The sequence below is a fragment of the Octopus bimaculoides genome, chromosome 6, assembly GCF_046866305.1.
Source record: "Octopus bimaculoides isolate indiv1 chromosome 6, ASM4686630v1, whole genome shotgun sequence".
In the NCBI taxonomy this organism is placed as follows: Eukaryota; Metazoa; Mollusca; class Cephalopoda; order Octopoda; family Octopodidae; genus Octopus; species Octopus bimaculoides.
In genome coordinates this window covers 58,580,957-58,602,621 of record NC_142933.1, presented here as the reverse complement: position 1 = coordinate 58,602,621, position 21,665 = coordinate 58,580,957, and positions in this window count along the sequence as shown.

Below are 21,665 nucleotides of genomic sequence, written 5' to 3'. Positions count from 1 at the left end.
TTTGTCCAGCTTCATGCTCATTCTGATGTCATTGCTTAAACTCTGAACAACTTTGATAAGGTTTCTCTGTTCTATAGTGCTTTTAGTGAAAAGTTTTAGGTCATCCACGTACAGGAGATGCTTTATTTTTTGTTCATAGCACCTATAACCCATGGTGGTTTCCTTTAACGAGTTTGTTAGATGGATCAAAGAAAGGCAGAAAAGCAAGCGTAGCAGTGAATCTCCCTGAAAAGTCCCTCTTCTTATGGGTATAGGGTAGGTTTTAATAACATGTGAGTCATTTTCAATGTTATACTGGTTTTTCAGTATGCCAGTGCATGTTTAATATATTTTAGTATTGGTGGGATTACCTTTTTTGCGTGGAGAGATTCCAATATCCATGAGTGTGGAACACTGTCGAAAGCTTTCTGGTAATCAATCCAAGTCATGTTCAGGTTTGTATTATTATTATTATCATTATTATTATTGAGAGAGCAGTGCATGCCCTCAAAGTGACACTGGGGTAAAATATACGAAGCCCATTATACCCATCATGACTACTCGTCTGATAAGGGTACACCAGGCACATGCATCACAACCATATGTGCGCGACACGGTGATCTCATATCAAGATAAACAGCGAATTAGAATTTTCTTCAGGTCGAGTAGCCCATCCCGCTCAAAAGGTCCCTGAATAAGGTTTGTTTAAGGATGTTAAGCAAAACACCCATGTTTCCAAAGGTGAATTATTCAAACCCCAAAGAATTCCCCTCAACACATGGCTATGATGCTCCCCCACTACTTCTGTTCATGATCAGAGATGCACATATCGTCAGCCACCAAGGGACATGCTCGACTGGTTAAGGTCAAACAACTGACAAGCAAATCTGTGGTATTAAGCAGAATATTTGCTGTAGCCCATCTTTTTATACCAAGACAAAATAATGTACATGATAACACTTCCAATCAATTAAGATCAGAAGCCATGAGGGCATCAGGGCAATTATTATTATTATTATTATTATTATTATTATTCAGTAGTTTTATTTTTATAACGTGCTTTCACTTCACTACCGAGCGCAGCTCTGTGCGCCTTGGGTATGTGCTGTGGTTTGCTGTGGTGCTCTTATGTTTACTGTATTGAAAGTGTTTTGCGTAGAATGTGTGCAGTACCCAGTAGTGCAATTTTCTGTATGTTATATATATTTGTAAGTCCTGGTGTTTTTGTTATGTATTTGTCTGAATATTTTTTTTATTATACCTAAGGCACCTACTATGATAGGAATTGTTTCTGTTTTTAGATTCCACATTCGAGTTATCTCTATTTCCAGGTCTTTGTATTTTGAAAGTTTTTCCATTTCTTTTAGAGAAACGTTGTCATCTGCTGGTATTGAAACATCAATTAGAAGGCATTTTTTTCCTTCATGATCTTTGACAACTATATCTGGTCTATTTGCCTTAATTTCTCTATCTGTGTGTATTGGCATATCCCAGAGTATGGTTGCTTTCTCGTTTTCTGTGACCTTTTCTGGCGTGTGTTTATACCATCTTTTTTCTGTTGCTATTCCATAATGTTGGCATAGCTTCCAGTGTATATAGGTCCCAGCTCTGTCGTGTCTGTGAATATATTCCTTCTTAGCCAGGACTGGGCAGCCAGAGATAATATGATTTATTGTTTCTTGTCGATCTCCACATATTCTACAGTTACTTGTTATATTTCTTTTCATTATGTGTTTTTGGTAATTTCTGGTGGGGAGGCTTTGGTCTTGTGCAGTAATTAAAAATCCTTCAGTCTCTGCTTTGAGTCCTGAGCTTCTCAGCCATTGCTGGGATTTTTCTCTGTCTATTTCTTTCGCATTTAGTTTAGCCCAGTATTTACCATGTAGGGGCTTTTCTTGCCATCGTTTTATCATGGTCCGTTGCTGTTCTAGTTTTAGTTTGGATTTCATTTGTTTTATAGCTTTTGTTGTTTCTTCTTCTTCTTCTTCGTATTTGTTAGGTAGATTGATTTCTTGTTTGTATTTGTCAGCTTCCTTAAATACTGAAAACAGTTTTTTGTTTTGCTCGTGTTTTGTGGCTATTTGTATTAGTTTCCCTTGCTTCTGGAGTAGGTATTTTTGCAGTCCTATGGTGGTTATTTTATAATAGTTTTCTAGCTGTATAAGACCCCTGCCACCTTCTGTGCGTTGTATATATAGCCTTTCTATGTCAGATTTTGGGTGGTGCATCCTATATCCTGTCATTATTTTTCTTGTTTTCCTGTCTATTTTACATAGTTCGTTTAGTGTCCAGTTAAGGATGTTGTAGCTGTAGCTTATAACTGGGACATCTAAAGTGTTGATACCCATTATCTTGTTTTTAGCATTGAGCTCTGTTTTTAGTATTGATCTAACTCGTCTGTAGTACTCTTTCTTTATTTTTTCTTTCATTTGTGTATGTTGTATCCTATCTAGTTCATTGACTCCTAAATACTTATATGGTTGGCTTTCGTCTAGTTCTCTTATTTCATTGGCTTTATCTAGTGTTATATTGCTACTTTTAACTAATTTTCCTCTTTTCAGGGTTGCTTTGGCACATTTTTCTAATCCGAATTTCATTTCTATTTCCTTGGTAAAGCCGTGTACTGTCTGTAGTAGTGTTTCTAGCTCTTTGTCGTTTTTTGCATATAATTTTAGGTCATCCATATATAGAAAGTGGCTGACTGTTTTTCCATAGCATTTGTAACCGCATCCAGTTCTATTTAGCAATTCTGTTAAAGGTGTGAGTGCCAGGCAGAACAGGAGTGGAGAGAGCGTGTCTCCCTGGAATATTCCTCTTCTAATGGGGATGGCTTTCGTTTTCACAAGTCCCTCTTTTGTTTGGAGCTGTAGCACTGTCTGCCATTTGTTCATTGAGTGCTCTATGTATTTTATGATAATTGGTGCCACCTTGTTTATGGCTAGTGTTTCCAGAATCCACGTGTGGGGAACACTGTCGAAAGCCTTTTGGTAGTCCACCCAGGCCATACTGAGGCCTTTCTTCTTTCTGCGGCTGTCTTCAGTTATGGCTTTATTGATCAATAATTGATCTTTACAGCCGTATGAGCCCTTGCAGCATCCCTTCTGCTCTTCTGGAAACAGGTTGTTATTTTCCAGGTGTTTACTCACTCTCTGCGATATTATTGCAGTAAAGGCTTTGTCGATCGTAGGGAGACAGGTTATAGGTCTATAGTTTTGTGGTTTCTCCGTTTCCGTGGATTTGGGGATTAAGATGGTTTTCCCTTTTGTGAGCCATTCAGGCATTGTTTCTGGATCTGCTATTATGTTGTTAAAGTTTTCTGCCAGCTTTTTATGCATTGCTGGCAGGTGTTTTAACCAGAAATTGGGGATCTTGTCGTGTCCAGGTGCTTTCCAGTTGCTTAGTCTTTGCAGTGTCTGGGTGACCTCTTCAGTTGTTATAGGGGCCCAGAGTTGCTCAGGTGCTAAGTTCGTTGTTTTAATGGTCCTTTTTTGGGGTTGTTGCTTCACCGACCATATTTGTTTCCAGAATTTCTCTAGTTCTTCTGCTGTTGGTGCTGAAGTAATGTCTATTTTATTTTTACCCAGTTCTTGGTAGAGTTTTTTGGGGTTGGATTTGAACTGTTTGTTTTGTTCAAAGAAACGTTGGCGTTTCTCATACCGGCGGATCCTCTGTGCTTTGGCAAGGATGTCTTGCTTTAGTTTTTCTTTTGCCTCAGGTAAGTCTTTTTCTGTAATGCTGTATTTGTACAGTATTTTTGTTTTCTTCTTGTTACTTAGTAGTGTTGATTGTTTACTAATTTCGTTGAGAATCGATAAATCTTTTCTCTTTTTTTTAATTTTGTTCTGGATGTTATTTATCCACAAGGTCTGTTTGGGTGGTAGAACTCCTGTTCGGATGGGTTTGAGTGAGTATCCTGCTTCTTTTGTGGCTGCAGTGGCTGCCGCATATATCATGTCATTTAGCTCAGTGATATTGCCTGTTGTTTCTGTGGTTGTTAGTTCCGTGACGGCCAGGTTTATGCTATTTATTATTGATGTTGTTTTATTGTCTATTTTGATTTTTGGGAGATATAATCTGTGGTCCATTCTAAGATCTGTGGTTTTCAGTTCTTCGGTTATTTTCATTTTCATAGTATCGTAATTATTAGGTTTCCCTTCGTTATTTCCAGGCTTTATATTTGTTTTGCCTTCCTTTTCATTCATATGTTTGTCTGTGGTGTTCTGGATTGGTGCTTTTTGTACACTATTATACATCTCTACGGTCTGGGTTTGTTGTTTTTTGTTTACTTCGTTTTTGTCGGGCATGTTACGTTTGTCCTCGTGTTTTGCTATCTCAGTGTTTATATTATTATTTGGCATTGCTGTGTGACTACTATCTAGATTTTCCTGATGTATTTTTTCTTTCAATTGTTCTATTTCTATTTCTGATATTTTTTTTTGCTTTTAGAATATATCTTCTTATGTTAGCTAGTTTGTTAGGGTTCATTGTTTTATCGAGGTCTATATTTACATTATTTTTCTTCCATGTTTTATATGTATGTGTTGTTGCGTTTTCGTTTTTTGGGTAGAGTACTGCTGTGAAATAGGCGTGTAGGATCGAAATGTGTTCCTCACGTGTCCATTTATGCCGTTTTGGTTTTGTTTGCGGGACATGAGGAACAACGTCCGGCCCTTTATTTTGACGGTCGTCGTTTTCGTAGGGTACCGGTTCGTTTATTTCTGTTGTCAGATTGTTTTGCACGTTCATATCTTCGTATTTTTTTCTTAACAAGCTTACAGTACGTACTTCTCGGTTGTTATTCTTGGGTGAAATAATACCGGTGTTATTTAATATGTTTGTAATTTTTTTGTACATGGTGTTTTGGGGTTCGAAGATGGTCTGATTTTGATGTAACACGTGTGTTTACGATCGCTGTGCGGGTAGTGGAGGTATCAAGTTAAAATACATCATTATATTTGTAAAAATAGAGATAAATTTCAATGAGTATTACTTACTCGGATATAGTCCAACCCTTTGTCAGCTATTTTTTGTATATGGTGTTTGGGTTTGGGGATGGTCTGTATTTTGATGTAACACGTGTGTTTACGATCGCTGTTCGGGTAGTGGAGGTATCAAGTTAAAATACATCATTATATTTGGAAAAATAGGAATAAATTTCAATGAGTATTACTTACTCGGGTATAGTCCAACCCTTTGTCAGCTATATTTGGGCTCCATGCGATGTCTTTATTTCCGATGTTTTTGGATAAGTTTCGGAGCAGTGATTTATCGTACTCACATGTTAAACTTCCCCATCATCATCATCATCATCATCATCGTCGTCGTCATCATCATCATCATCATCGTCATCATCATCATCATTATTATTATTATTATTATTATTATTATTATTATTATTATTATCATCATCGTTAGCACGTCGGGCGACAATTCTCTTTTCAATACGCGTGACATACCAGTTAAAACATTCTTGCATGGATGCTAAGCAGAGATCATTCTCAAATAATTTTCAGTTACTTTTTTATCATTCCAAGTTCTCTTACAATCACTGGTATTGGAACGACCTTCAGATGCCACAGTTTTTCGGTTTCAATGAGCAAGTCTTTATATTCTGAGCTTGTCAAATTCTTTTGCTGAGATATTATGATCACAAGGAATGCTCATGTCAATCAGTAAACAGACTTTGTTATATCCGGTTTATTAGCTTTGGTGGTTCCGTCTGTATGTACTGAAAAGTCCCAAAGAATCATTGCATTTTCTCCCTCAGTTACAGCCATTTGTCAGCAATTTTGATTTTATAATGCCGACATTAGCTAACTCTGTCATGTCTTGATTCATACTCTATAGGTGTTAAAACTTTGCATCAAGGGACTAGGTGGTCCATTGTTTCAATCTCCATTTTTCATGACATTAGCTTGGTAGTTCTGGGTCAATAAGCTCTGATCTTGAGCAAGTAAGATGAAGCCTTCGCTCTCTGCCTTTAGCCCTAAGCTCCGTAGCCACTGATGGGTGCCCTTCTGGTCCACATAATCTTGTTTACTACGGGCTACCTATTTGCCATGCAGAGGATTTTGTTTCCACCTCTCAACCAATTGTTCATTGGCTTTTTTTCTTTACAATTGATTTTACCTCTTTGCGACAATAGTTGCCGCACTTCCATCATGCTGTTCAACCTGGGTAATTTTTTGCTCTTCTTCATGTCAGATTGAATCTTCTTACGCCCCTCGTGATTTTCAACGAGTTTTAACATCCAGTCGTTAGATGTTTCAAGATATTTGGCCGGTCCAATTATGGTGGTTTTGTAAGAGATTTCAAATTGGATCAGGCCTCGACCTCTTTCGGCTCTGAGAAGGTGAAGATGATCTGCGTCTGCCTTTGGGTAGAGCAACTTATTGCAAGTCAGCAGATTATGTATTTTCCAGTCAATTTTCTTTACTTCGCTGATATTCCAGTTCAACACATTGAAACTATAAATAAGAACTTGAACTGCTAAGGAATTTATGGCTAACACCTTGTTAGGTGCATTTAGCTCAGATTTCTGGACTGTTCGAACTCTCCTGTAATATTCCTTTCTGATCTTCTCTTTCATACTTGCATGCTAAATGGCAAAGCCTTCATTTATTCCGAGGTTTTTGTAAGTTTGTTCCTGCTCAAAGTCCTTTATAACTGTGTCAACACAACTGAATTTCAGGTTTTCAATTTCCCTTTCTGGAAAGTGGCCTTGGTACATTTATCAAAACCAAATTCCATCCTGATGTCATCACTGAATGCTTTCACAGTACATAATAGTCCTTCAAGCTCATTATTGTCTTTGTCATGGTTTTAAGTCATCCATATAAAATAGATGGCTTCTTTTCCTATTGTCAATTTTATACCCATACCATGTTCTGTTAAGTTCACTTGTAAAAGGTATTAGGGCTATGTAAAAATTAGAGGTGGAAATGAGTCATCTTGGAAAACGCCACAGTTGATGTTAATATCGTTTGAAGACAGTATTAAAGTAGTATCCTTGGAGATTCGTATTCCACACTGACATGTTATGCTTCAGGAATATAGAAATTACAGAAGAAATTTTCAAGATGTCCAGCGATTTCAACATCCATCCATGCGATATACTGCCAAAGGTCTTTTTATAATCAATCCATGCGAAACTGAGATTCCTGCTTTTGTTACAACAGTTCATGAATAAGAGTTGAATAAGAGTTGATCTTTGCATCCATATGAGCCTCGTCGGCATCCTTTCGTTTCAATGGGGAAAATGTTCTGTTCCATAAATGCGTAGATTTTCTCCGCCAGGATGGATGTTGAGATTTTATGTGGTAGATAAATAGGTTATGGGTCGATAGGTTTTTTGAAATTTGGTTTCATTATTCTTTGGAAGTAGGTAAGTAATACCACTTGCTAACCAATCTGATAATTTCATTGAAAAGCTGAACTAATTTTTCGTGTACGCACGGGAGCGTACACTATCTTTACCGGAAGATTTCCACTTACGAGTTTTCGTGAATGTCATCTTTAGGTCTGCTATTTTGATGTCTTCCTATGCTTGTTGTGGTAAATTTTCGTAGGATCCTTCTGTGCGTCTAATCCAATCTGCATTTTCATTGTATGTCTTTTCATCACGCCAAATATTTTTTCAAAAGTTTTTAACTTCTTCCATGGCAGGGGTGTCTTCAACGGTTATTTTCTCCCTCCCTATTTTTCTGTAGAATGTTTACGCATTGGATGTGAACAGCTTATTTTACTTATAAAACTCGTTTCCCTTCTCAAATTTTCGCATTTCTGTGAGCTTTTGCTTCGACTTATTGTTTTAGTGATCCTTTTGTTGAAAGCAGTTCTCTTGGAGAGAATCTATGTTTTTCTCTTCATCTTTCTTCCCTTTCTGGATCTTACATCGTTTCCACAGATTAATTAATTTAATATTGATATCTCACTTCTCACAATCTCTTTTTCAATTTTACTTCTCCAGTTTGGAATTATTTCTAGGTTTGGTTTCTTTTGTTTTTTCGGAGGCATTCAATTGGTTTCAATTGTCTTAGCAGATACGTAAATAGTTTCATTTAACTCAGTAAGACCAGGTTTTAATTCTTGTATGATTTCTTTTGTTACATAGTTACCAATTTTAATTTGCTTTTTATTTTGGTTTATATTTGAGAGTTTATGAAGTGGTTCTCTTGTAATGCATACTTGCACGTCTTACAACTGCAAGCTTATTCAGGATTTTCTCTTTCTTTTCTATCATAGAATCTCTTTGTTCTTCAGCAAATGTGTGGTCGGCAAATACTGTTTATTTACCACTTTCCTGACTTTCTTTATCAGGTTCATTACAATTTATTTCTTCAGGCTTTTGCGTGTTTTTGGTCAGATGGCAGTCTTTCAATTAAGGCACGTGAAGGGATGTTCTCTTCATTTCCTTGCTTGATCGTGATTATTCCACTACTTGTGAGTTTTATTATTTCTAAAGATATCCCTCTTAACACTTGCTGACTTGTTTTCGTCCAAGTAGGGTCTGCTGTCTTGATTTCGTGTTCTCCATATTTGATAAGAGTTTGTGGTGTGTCTCTCTAGAGATGGCCTACAAAATGCATAGTCATAAGCGTATATTACATCTTAATACTCTTCTCGGGTTCATTTGATCCGCTTACATTTTTCTTTCTGTGATAACTGTGGTGGTGAACTTGGAAGGCTCGAGCTGGAACAGTTCTGGCTCAAATGACCAACCAGGTTCGTATGTACCAGTGGATGACTTTTCAACCCCAGGCTGACTCTCTCCTGGGGGACGCGCTTCCAGATTAAGACAAGCGATTTGGTGTACTGTTTAAATTTTTCCTTTTGTTTCGTAAGACATTTTTGTGCTATATTAGTAGTATTATTAGTATCGAACCCTGTGTGGCTGATGTAAAAACGTTTATTATCTCTAACATTATTGTTAACTCCACCATTATTACCGCTACTACGCTATTACAGCAGCAGTGGCCATCGTTGGTTACCATCGCTACTGACGCAGTCTCTATCCTTACGGCCACCTTTTGTAGCTGTTATCGTCGTTGTTATGAGCTGCTGCCGGGAACGGACAGAATTAAGTTAAGTCTGCTGTCTTTTCTCCGACTACTGGATAGTATTATTAAATGTTGTTTAGTTTCGACATTTGCCTTGTACTTGAGACAGTCATATATACATGAGGGTTGGGGGATAGTAGAAGGAAAAGAAGCAGCTTGGTGGTCACACTGCCAAATACCACCAGTCTGTAAATAGGTTCAGCAGATGCTGACAAAGAGATCAACAATAGACAGTCACACCCTTGCGAGTTCAACAAAGGAGCGATCACACGCATGCGGTTAATAGAGGTCAAATATGTGTTTACTGCCACAACAATCAATGAGAACGGTGGGGGACCTTGGAGAGAACCAACTCACCTTGTTCTATTTTAATTACTGATCGAAAAAATATATGTATAAGCATACACCAGGAGGTTTTATGGGCGTACGTGTGTGCGCATGCATACATGTATATGCATTTGTATTGGGTTGGCAACTTAGTTCCCGCCGCTTTTTAAATTCTGGAATTTATTGCGTTTTTAAATTTTGGAATCTATTTTTTTCAAGAATTCTATTTTTGAATCATTTTGGAATCCTTTTTTTTTTTTTTGTTTTTCCTAGTTAATTTTAGTTAATTTTCGTTTATTTTCAGATCGTTAAAAGTGCAATGTTAAGTAAAGAAAAGCGGGCATTTTCGACACCTTCTTTTTGCTTTTAATCGGATCTTTCTGATTTGACGGGCGCCACTTGTTTTCTTAACGAAACACTTTCAAACTTCGGATGCTGGTAGAATGTGTCATATAAAACATCTTTTTCTCTTATCCTTCTTAACAAAACTTTCTATATTGCAAGTTATTTCATGTTAAAAGTTGACATGGAGTTCTTCTGCTGCACGACAACACCCGCCCTCATATACACAAAACATACAGGCGTTGGTACATGGCTAGATACATAAATATACAAGTATACGAAGTTTGAAAGTGTTTCGGTAGAAAAAACACACTAAATAAAACATAAATAAAAAGTGGCGCCCGTCAAATCAGAAAGATCCCTTTTTAATCAAGGTTCTAAGGCCGCAAAAGCTGCTGGCAACATTTGTGCTGTGTATAGAGAGGGTGCCATAGCTGAAAGAACTATTCGTAATTGGTATGCCAAGTTCAAAAATGGAAATTTTGACATCAAAGAGGCACCTCGTTCTGGCAGTCCAGCTGAGTTTGATGAAGAGTGATTAAACCAACTTTTGCACAAAAATTCTCGTCAAATTACAAGGGAACTGGCAGTGAAAATGGAATGCTCCAACACTGCTATAGAGAAGCATCTTCACCCGATGGGAAAGGTTCAGAAGTACGGAGCATGGCTTCCGGATACTTTAAGTAATAACAACAAAAATCAACGATCCACAATCTCCGCTGGTTTGCTTGCTCGTCACCGCTCAACTCATGGATACAAGCAACGATTTCTTTACCGAATCGTTACTGGCGACGAAAAATAGTGCCTGTACATCAATATGAAGCAGCGTAAGGAATGGCTTAGCGCCGGTAAACAAGCGACACCGCACGTGAAACAAGATCTTCATCCGCGTAAAACGATGTTGTGCATATGGTAGGACTGAGAAGGGCTTATCCATTACGAATTACTTGAACGGAACCAAATGGTCAACGCGGAACTCTATGTTCAGCAGATGGAACGACTCAACACGGCTATTCAAGAGAAAATACCTAATCGGCAGCATGGAGTTCTTCTGCTGCATGACAACGCCCGCCCTCATATACAAAAAACATACAGGCGTTGGTTGGTACATGGCTAGATTCATATACAATTCAATCATATACAATTCAATCATAGAACGATGGGTCACACAGTGTTGTTTATTAACTCGTTTTAGATAGATCCAAGTGCTTTCCACTTGTTGGGTATGGGTCCCATCTTTCAAGTTAAGAAATTCAACACTGTGGTTCACGATTCTATGTTCAAAATGGTATCCCTCAATTTCAGAGATATGTAAATATGCCTTCCACAAGTCACTGAAAATTGTGGTTCCTGGGAGAATGGAATGTTGTATGCACTCTTCCAGTGTGTCATGATTCCAGCTGGGAACAGTGTAGAGAAAAACTTCTGTGGTCTCGCGACACACTCTACCGAAGACCCACTGCTCAGTAGCACCCTTCCTTGGTTGTATTTGCATCTTGAAAAGACTGTTCAGTGATTTTATCACCAGTCTAGTGAAGGGGTCACTGGTGTGGTAAGTTCACTATCTTCATAGCTAATGTGTAGCTATGGCCCAATGGAGTGTTCACAGTCTGGTTGAAGTGATGGCGTCGGCGGTAGCAGTTTGTTGATACTGTGTCTGTGTGTTCATTCAATAGACAGACGGACAAAACTCAACCTTGTTCAATAGCAAAGTTTATTTACAGCAGGGGGTTATGTACAATGTTAATGTCTTGCCTAAGATTTCCTGTAAAGAAGTAAGTTGTGTTCTCGTAGAGATGTATAGTGTTTTATAGAGATGTCTCTGATCTGTTAACAGTAAATGAATGAATGCAAGAAGACATTAGATGTACTTTGTATCTGTAGAAGTGTTTCTAGATAGCATGAAGATAATGGCATTGAGTTTGGTCTATTCTGCCAGCGTCTGTGGAAGAAGAATGTTCTTGTGTGAGAGAGGCCAGCGTAAACCATGATAGAGCAAAACAGCATGCCAGAAGTCCTTTGGAAGTGAAGCAAGGAAGTCAAGGAACTCAATTGAATCATGAAGGCAGGCACATTATGTAAGAAGCAATCGGACATAGCAGAGAACACCTGTCTGAGGGAGCTAGTTAATTCAGCTAATCACAGACTGAGTAAAGCTGTAAACTGACAGTGTCACCTGAGCCTACCTTGAAGTCCAAAAATGCATGTTTTAACTAAAGTTAATACAGACATGCTACAACTGTTTCATCTATTCCAACAAGACCACCTATCTAAACTGGGTTGTGGAGCAAGTCCTCCACAGACACTTCATGGACATAACTGTTGTAATCAATGGCCATGGAGTGGGACATTTCCAGTTCCTCCATACAAAAACGAACTGTGGTTAATTCCTTTACCCATGAGTACAAAAATAACAATATAATCCAAAGGGGAAGGGTACTGCCTTCCAGTCATGTCCTTGTCCTTACTGACAGGCATTCATTGCAACCATTGCAAATTCACCACCAGTACAAATTCCCATGAACCACTTTCTTATTCATGTTGTGCCTAAATTTTCTGCACCTCTCTTTTTTTAGGGATAACACCCTTTTCTTCCAAATAATTTACTGCATGCACCTCTGGTTTCAAAGTCTCCTTCGGAGTGGTACAATTAAATGACTTGAATGTAAATGCAGTCATTCCAAACAACAGTAAAACAGAAAAACTTCACAAAAATATATGAAAAATGTATGATGAAAGTATGATAAAATACAGATGTATGATAAAATATAGATGAAAGATATATGAAAAATATATGAAATGAAAATTTTTTTATGAAATGAAAAACATTTTTTTGAGTTTTTTTTTTTCATACAGTTACAAATTTGATATTTTTTCGTTTGGCATCCACTTCCAGGAACTCTATACATTTTCTTTTTCTTTCACTTGTGCATCTGGGTTTAATTATCTGTAGTGGCGTTGCTACTTGAAAAGCATCATATAACCATTCCATTGCACATTATTTACATTATTTTCATTCAACGGATATTTGTCCTCATCTTGTTTGTTGTTAACAAGATAAGGACAAATATCCGTTGAATGTAAATAATGTACATAATTCCTCATCTCTTAAACTGCATGACCATTCCATTGGTTCTTCCATTCTTTTGGGTTCGCTCTCAACGAATCTTTCTTTTTTTTTTTTTTTTTGGATGACCCATTTGTAGACAGAAACTTCTTCCATTAATAAATCAATGGAATTTTTTTGCACAGAAAATAATTGCTAATACTTACTTTTCTATTTGGCTGTAGTTCCTTTCTGCTGGTAATAACGATAGTGATGCATGGGCTAATTTTGAAAAGAATGTCCCTCCTTTCAATTTTGTGTACTTCCTCAGGACTCAGCAATGGTTAGTTATGTGAGCTTAAGCAATAGTTTAAATCCGTTGAAAAATTTGCACAAACTCATAACTTATTATTTTTCTTTTTTATGTTGACTGTAGATGCTGCCCAAACTGAGCGGTCCATCTTCTCGATTATTCTTAGGCTTCCAAGTTCCTTACTTATCTGTTCTAGCACCGTGAATGGTACATTGCCTTTTTGGCTTAAATACAAGTGTTGCACTTTGTTTTACAATTTTTGCCTCCGTATTCATGCAGCAGCCCAGTTCATCTAAGAAAACATCTGGAAATAAATATTTTATTTTTCGTTTCAATCCCTCATCCATATTTGAACCTTCGACTGAACCGACTATATTCCCAACAAAACGCTTATAGGCATATTCCACAATTTGAACAGTTCCATCCACTCTGTGCCAAATAGATTAACTGAACTTTTGAATATATATACTGGGTTGGCAACTAAGTTCCCGCTGTTTTTTAAAATTTAACTTTTGACTCAAAAAGCTCACAGTTCTGCATCAGCATTGAACAAAACTCCCCGCATAGCATTTGAAGGAGCTCGAAAGAGGTGGAAATCCGTTGGTGCTAAATCAGGAGAGTACCGAAACATTTCACTCTCTTAAATGGGCAGTTTTTTCTCAGGTGTAGACCTCCACATGCAAAACATAGGTTTGTTTCCTGACTTTTGCCCTATATGCATTGTATTAAAATACTTGCTTGATTTCTATTTTGCCTGTTTTGTATTTTCACTTGGATTTTCACGTGTTTCATTTGGGAGCAATCTTTATGTTCAATTTTCTCTGTGTCGTGCCTTAGATTTACTATTCTTTCACACTTTTCTGACAATTGTTGTAAGGTTACAGCTTGGTTTTGTTCCAGCTTAGCGAATATTCTTATTCTTACTTCTGCGTCTTTTTCTGCAGTTAGTCCCTGAGTAAATATCGGACGTTAACTCGTCTGGCGTTAACTCGTCTGGCGTTAACTCGTCCAGTTTGAACTTTTCATATTCTCTGTTAACTCTACCAGCATATGTGATGTAGTCCTCCTTCTAGGTTCAAACATTTCCAGCGTGTATTGAACAACGAGCTTTTCTCCCTAAAAATTTCACACAGTATATTTATTGTATTTCTAAAGTTTATGTCAGAAGGTTTTTTCCAGGAGTATGTAATTGCTGTAATGCTCATGTTCTCCTGCTGCCAGTTTTCTTAGGATTAGATGCGTTTTCATATCGTCGACCCAATCTTAGCACTTTTTATTGAAAGTTTGTTTGTATCTTCTTTAGTACACCTCGAAGGTAACTCCTTCATCTGGTTCATATTTAAATTCCGTTATCGAGTTTGCAACATAATCTGGTGAGAGCATCTTTTCAGCATTTTTTGGACAACTTGCTATTCATTAACTCAAGCAAACCGCTTTCTTTCTTCACAAAACTGGAATGAAGCGGATATGATTGATCAATCAGTAAGCATCAAATGAACATGATGAAATTGGTAGTGATAATGATAGTAAAAGTTATGTTATTAAAAATAATGATAATGACAGTGGTAAAAGTAGTAATGATGATGGTAATAATAATAATTATATCTAGAGTAATGGAAATATTGATAAAGAAAATGAAGATAAAATGAAATCTGAAAAGAGAATTAATGGTCCTCAATTCAAAGTAGGAAACTGTTTCATGGAGAATAGTTTAAATCATTGACTATAAGGAAACAATAATTTTTCTTTGTACATAGATTTGGTGTATGGAAAAACCTTTACAATACACATGACGAGCTTCATATGTAGGATGAATCAGACAATTGGAATACCTGCTGATTTGCTGCACATCAGATTTAAGCTTCTAGTTTCAATATTGAAAACATCAATTTCATCACTGAAAATACCATATTACCAGTCGTAGAATATTCATTATCAGGCAATGTGATGTGTGTAATTGACCAGCTTCAAATGGAGGATATCCAGAATGGATATCATTTTGATGGGAAGGTATTGTTCTACTAGCCAGTTAACATTATCCCAAGAGGAACTAGTAGTGACATTGTAGAATTATGCATCAAAAGTTCTCCATTGTGGAGATACAAGAAATCAAAGGTGATGAAAAAGAAAGAATTCCAATGAGAAGAAAAAAATGAGAGTGATCAAACTGCTCTACTAAACCGATAAAATAATACTGAAAATATAAGATTATTTGGTAAAAATGAGGGCAAGATTCGTATCTCTCACAGTGAACAACTATATATAATGAAGACAAAACTTAACCTCATAGCTGTAAACCTTCTGGACAAGAATAATTGTAACGGCATTGGTAATAGGTTTTAACTAACAGGGCTGGGTTTCATGATGACACACTTCCCATATGAAATGATTGCCAGTAAAGATATTGTAAGTAACATTTACAAAGATGCAATCAACTCCAAAAATGATGAGCAAGGTATCGTACACCTTGCTCATCATTTGAATGTACTCAATAAATGAAGAGATTAAAAACTTAATACTGACATTGTAAAACTGGTGTAACAAAAGAATATAAAAGTAATAATTCTCTGGTTGATGATGATGAGACTTGAAATTTCCCTGTGGAATTTATATGTCAGCAAAATCCATCTGGAATGTCACGTCAAATTTTAAAAATGAAGGTAGACACCATTTTGTCATTAATATTTAAATTTAATCCACAAAAGGTTTATTAAATGGAACACACATAACAATTCAAGAACTTACATTCACTCCCCACATGTGAGAATATTTACTGGTAGCTATAAAGGAGACTGAGTTTTCATTCCATGCATTGATTTGATACTTAACAAGACAAATTTACCTTTTCAGTTTAATCTTCTTTGTAATAGAACTAAATAAATCTAGTCTTTTATTATTGTAGGAAAGTATCTGACAGAGCCTGTATTTGGTCATGGACACTTTTATGGGAGTCTAAGTGGGAGAAAAAATCAATAACAAGTGAAATGACAGATTTCACCTCGAGTTTTCACAAAAGAGTGTTTTCTATGGTAAAATATATGTATGATGCAAATATTGACTTTTGTTTAGTTAACTGAAATGCTGAAAATGAATTTATGGGGCAAAGAGGTGATTATAACAAATTTTCATTTTAGGAGAGTTAACTAAATTTGGATACAATAAGTGCAACCATGGTTCTGTGATTAAGAATTTCTCTTCATAACCACGTTGTTTAAGATTCAGTCCCACTGTGCAATAGTTTGGTTAAGAGTCTTCTACTATCATTGCCGGCTACACAATGTATTGTGAATGAATTTGGTCAGTGGAACTGTGCGTAAGCCAGTTGTATATATGTCTATTCATCTCTCACCACTTGACAAACTTGTGCTGGTTTGTTTTACATCCCCGTAACTTCAGGAAAAAGAATATGATAGAATAAGTTCCAGTTTTAAAATAGGTACTAGGGTTGACTTGATTTTGTTCCAATTGATTTCAAATTTGGTATGTGGATGTAGTTTTGTATGCTCATTATTGACATGGAGTTCATTTTCACCATAAATCAATAAATAAACAATTAATAGCTTTTAAAGTTTGCAAGTTTGGGGTAATTTTAGCCAATTGAAAGCTACAGGTGCCTGTTTTCATTGTAACAAGACAAACATTGGGAACTCTCCTATAGTTTACAACGTATGTTTATGAAAAATGAAAACTGTGTGTTTATGAAATATTTTATTTGTTTACAATTTGTTTTTTCTACTCTTAAAAACTACAAAATGTGATGCTTACTCTTTTTTTCACATTAAATGTATATTGAATGCTTAAAACTACAAAATATGTGTTGTCTACTTGTTTTTTGATGTTTTTCGCTTATTAAATGCTTAAAACACATGTTATCATTGCAATGTTGACGTTATTGTTTTGGCATCCTACAATTGCAATTATGCACAAAATGACAGCTTCCAAATCCTGTTTTCTGACTGAGTGAAAATGATCAAACTTTAAACATCTTTAACTTTTTCAGGAACAAATGAATTAGGCCCTGAGATTCAGCATAAAAGATTAAAACTGTAACTGATTTACCCACAGCAGTAAAAGTATATTCCTAGCATTACCCATCCTGTTATGGATACACACTAGTAAAAATGGATTGGTAGAATTATTAGAACATTTGATAAAATGCTTTAAGGTATTTGTTCAGGTTTTTATGCTTTGAGTTCAAATCTCACAGATATTAACTTTACTTTTCATCCTTCCAGTCAAATACTGAGGATAGTTTAATTGACTAACAACATCTCTCTACCATTTCTGACATTATGCCTATGTTAGAAATGACTAGTATTTGATGATCAACTGATTAAATTCTTAATCTTTTTTTTTCTTATCAAGACATTTAGATCAATAAAATCTTTAGTTGTTTAAAGGTATCAGGGTATTTTTACATAGATAAAACTCATTAAGATGTGTGTTGAACTCTTGACTCTGTATATTGTAAATCATTTTTTTTTTTTATTCCTATCTAGTAACCTTTAATATTCCCAGTGTTCTTTTATCTCATTATTATACAAGCACTGAAATAATTTGTTTGTCACTGCTTTTATAAAGTTAATTTATTTACATAGCTTATTGTAAATTATGTCACAGTGTCTCAAGATGGGCAGGCTGGAGAAGGTTTCCACTTTTCTTTCTACAGAAAATGGAAGGACTAAAATGGGAGTCACATTTCTTTGTTAACAAACTGGTTCTTATTCTATTTCAAGAAGAAACAAACAGACGCAAACTTGCCTTGCCTAGAGTTTATATTTTTACAAATGTTGTTCATGCATACAAAAATGGTTCCATATTATAGGTAATTGATGAATGAGATTGTGTGGTATTTATCAATCCTGGACATCAAACTGTTTATCCGTTAATCGTTAATTAACAAAGTTAGCATTTTCGTTAACAATTTAACTTCTAAGTTAACTTTGGAAGTCATTATTGGACTAATTAACTTCTGTTAACTCAAGTCTGCTTGAGTTAACTTCCATTAACTCAAGTTGCTGTGACAATTTTTTGGTTCAAGGACTTGAAGTCCAAGGGCTTGTCTGCTGCAGCTCCTTGGTCAACACACTTTTGGCAGGCATTGACGAAAAGTTTAGGACCCTCCTGGAGGGTGTGGAATGCCAGCTGACTGCTACCTTCCACTCTAGGTTTCGTTTATTTTTTTACCCTTTTCTGGCTCTAAAAGCCTTTAAAAACTTTTAAAAAGGGCCAAAACTATGAAATCAGCCTTTTTAAGTTTTTTAAAAGTTAAAACAATAAAATCAGCATTTTTTAACTGTAAAGCAATGGACTCCAAAATTTTGGTAAATAAGAAGTGTACTTCTTATTTACCAAAATTATCAGGGCTATGATTGTCAGCTTTGAATGATTTATAACAAAACTCTTCACTAACACCGATTGACTGTGGGTTCTTATAATTCATTCAACTTGTAGGTGGAGGTGTTGTTCAGTCCAGGTCAGTAATGATTGAGTTAACCAATGATCAGAGGTGTTCCAGCCATGAACATCCTAGCTTTCTCTCAGTTATTGCTTATCTGTACATTGTTTTCTTCTTAAAATAGTAGTGAGATTTGAGGAAAATTTTTTAAGGCTGCTAACAGGCTGAGCGATCATGTAAAGTCTCTCTCAATTGTGAGAGTTAAGGAATATATGTGAGTTAATGGCGTGACTAGATAGTGTGTTGTCTGGGGTGGTCCTTCAGTTTGCCACCTCTTTCTCACTATGAAAATACATTTTATATGTATTAAGTGCCACTCCAAAAGTGGTGCTGCTCCAAAAAAGGTGCCACTCAGGGTGGATCTATCCAGCAGCCGCCCTATAACTAAGTTAGTGACAGAATATGGTACTGGGCTTGAAGATTTTCTACCCAAATCTACTCTCAATATTTTATCGTATATTTCAGATTTACCCCTTAATTATACATGTTTCTATTCCCCTGACTTTCAATTCATATCGCATCCACGGAGTGATTTATCTTTTATCCATGACATTGGAATTAAGTCCTTGCCTCAACCCTTAAAAGCTCTTTGAGACAGAGAAGATTAAAGTTAAATTGATATAGATATATGCTTACATCTTTTTGTCACTAAGAAGCATCTGCATAATAAGTTGTGTGTGAAGTAACCTCAAATTTCACATTGTTGCCTAAATGCTGGATGTCTAACTCCTAGGGCTAGAGCTTTAATTTACTGCTGGTTTTGCTTGTAAGAGAATCTGGTCAGGATAACACAGAACTAATAAAACTCTATACCAGTAATATATACTGCACCTAGCATGACTACTTTTAATATTACAAGCCAACAAGGGGGCATCTACATGATCATCCAATATGCTAGAAATAACCACCAGCTCACCTGCAATTCACACCTCACCATCTTTAAAAAAAGTAAGGGGATCTTCTCTGTTTGGCTTTCACTTTTCAATTCCTTCAATTTTGTTCCAACTGATTTCATATTTGGTGTATTAATGTTCTTTTGTATGCTAATTATGGAAATTAAATTCATTTTTGTTTTTAGTTTATAAATGAAAAATTAACAGCTTTCAAAGTTTGCAAATTTTTGGTAATTTTTGCCAATCAAAAGCCATAGACATATTGGTCCCTGTTTCCATAGTAAGAAGCCAAGCTGTTGTGTAGTCTGTTGAATGCCCTACAGTCTTAAGGTTATCTAGAACTACCATAATGTAGTATGTCCTTCTTCATTTTATGATGTTAGGGTGTTCTTTGAGAGTATAATTTGGCTGCCTTTCCCAGCAGTTCGACCGTTACATGAACAGAACTACAGTTTGTTTTCTTTTGTAATTTAACATTCTCACAACAAAATATGTACAAGTCGTCGTCGACTTACGACCACAATTGGTTCCGACTGACTGCTTTGGTCGTAAGTCAGCTTATAGGCCTACATAGCTTTGTTTTATATTTTGACATTCTCAGGTAAAAGTCACACACAGCATTCTGTATTATACTATTATACTGGCGTTAGTTTAAAATTTCAGAGTCTCAAGCAGTCATCATATAAACAAATACAAGGTTGCCTCAATATCTCTGCGACAGGATATTCATCCAACACTTGGGATAACCACAGTAGTGATCGTTAACCAAACCTAGGGGAAGCGTCTGTTAGCTGATATCATCTGTAGACAGGTTAATTTCTATGAAATTAAGCCCACTAAATTTCAACTGGACTATTTATTATTGCTACCAGGAGCTGGTGTGCCAATCATCATAAAGTCGATCAGTTGTAAGGAGGATAGGTCATAAGTTGATGATGACCTGTGTTGTTTACCTGAACTAAATGACTTTATTTTTATTTAACATTCACTTTGTTTTTTTTAATAATTTAACGTTCAGTTTCAGTTTCTTTTTTTTTTTAATTTAACATTAAGTTGGGGTTTTTTCCATAATTTAGTGTTCGGTTTCAGCTTTTTTTTCTTTTTGATAATTTTTCACATTTTATGCCTGTTCCAAAATTTCACATATCTTTATTCATTAAAGCTTATTAAAACTGCCATCATTGAATGTTTTGTCATTACAATGTTGTCATCAGTCATCGTAATGTTACCATCACATACAAAATACTAGCTTCCAAATTTTGTTTCCTGACTGGGTAAAAATTATCAAACTTTAAACCTCTAACATTTTTCTAGAATTTTTCTGGAACAAGTGATTAACACCAAATTCAGCATGAAGATTACATCAATATACTAAATTTGAAAATTTTCACTTGATTTTAAAATTTCAAAAAGTGAAGACAAACAGGAAAGATCCAAGTAGGATAAACAGGAAAGATCCAAGTAGGATAAACAGGAAAGATTCAAGTAGGATAAACAGGAAAGATCCAAGTAGGATAAGTAAGATCCTGGTTACACAATGTCAGAAATAAAGGTAGGATAATCATAGAATAAAATTTGAGTTATACAATAGAAGCAGCTCTAGATTAAAATCTTCATCAATATGATATACTTAACGCATGAATATCATTGAAAAGTCAGTAGGTGCAGTTGGTGTCTGGGAAAAGATCCCTTTATCAATACAAGGGCTGATCAAAAAGTATCCAGACTGTTGCCATAGTAACGAAGCTAAAGTATGCAGAATAAACCTGCTTGGCACAGATTGACCTTAAATTCTGCTATGCATGTGCACTAAGTTTTAACGTTCTAGCTCACTTTCATTGTTTACAGCAGTGCTTGGAAGGAAGGGGTGTAGCATGTGGTTGTTGGATTAATCATGACAGAAAGCTGAGCAGAGAAGCTGCATCAAATTTTTGCCAAAAGCTTGGTGATATCTACTTCGAGGACAAGGCAAAGTTTCTAAAAAGTTTTCATCGTTCTCGATACAATCAAGGATATCTTGTGCAACTGAAACCCGAGTGTCTCTTTGGTCAGCTGAAAGCAGTTTTGGCACAAACTCGGCAGACATGCGTCTCATACCCAAATCTTCAGTGATAATGGACTGAACTGAACTGTAACTAATCTGCACATCCTCTGATAACTCATAAATAGCAATTCGATGATTTCTCCTCATTGCTGCATGCACATCTGCTATGTTTTCTCAGTTCTGCTGGTTGCAGATTTCCCAAAA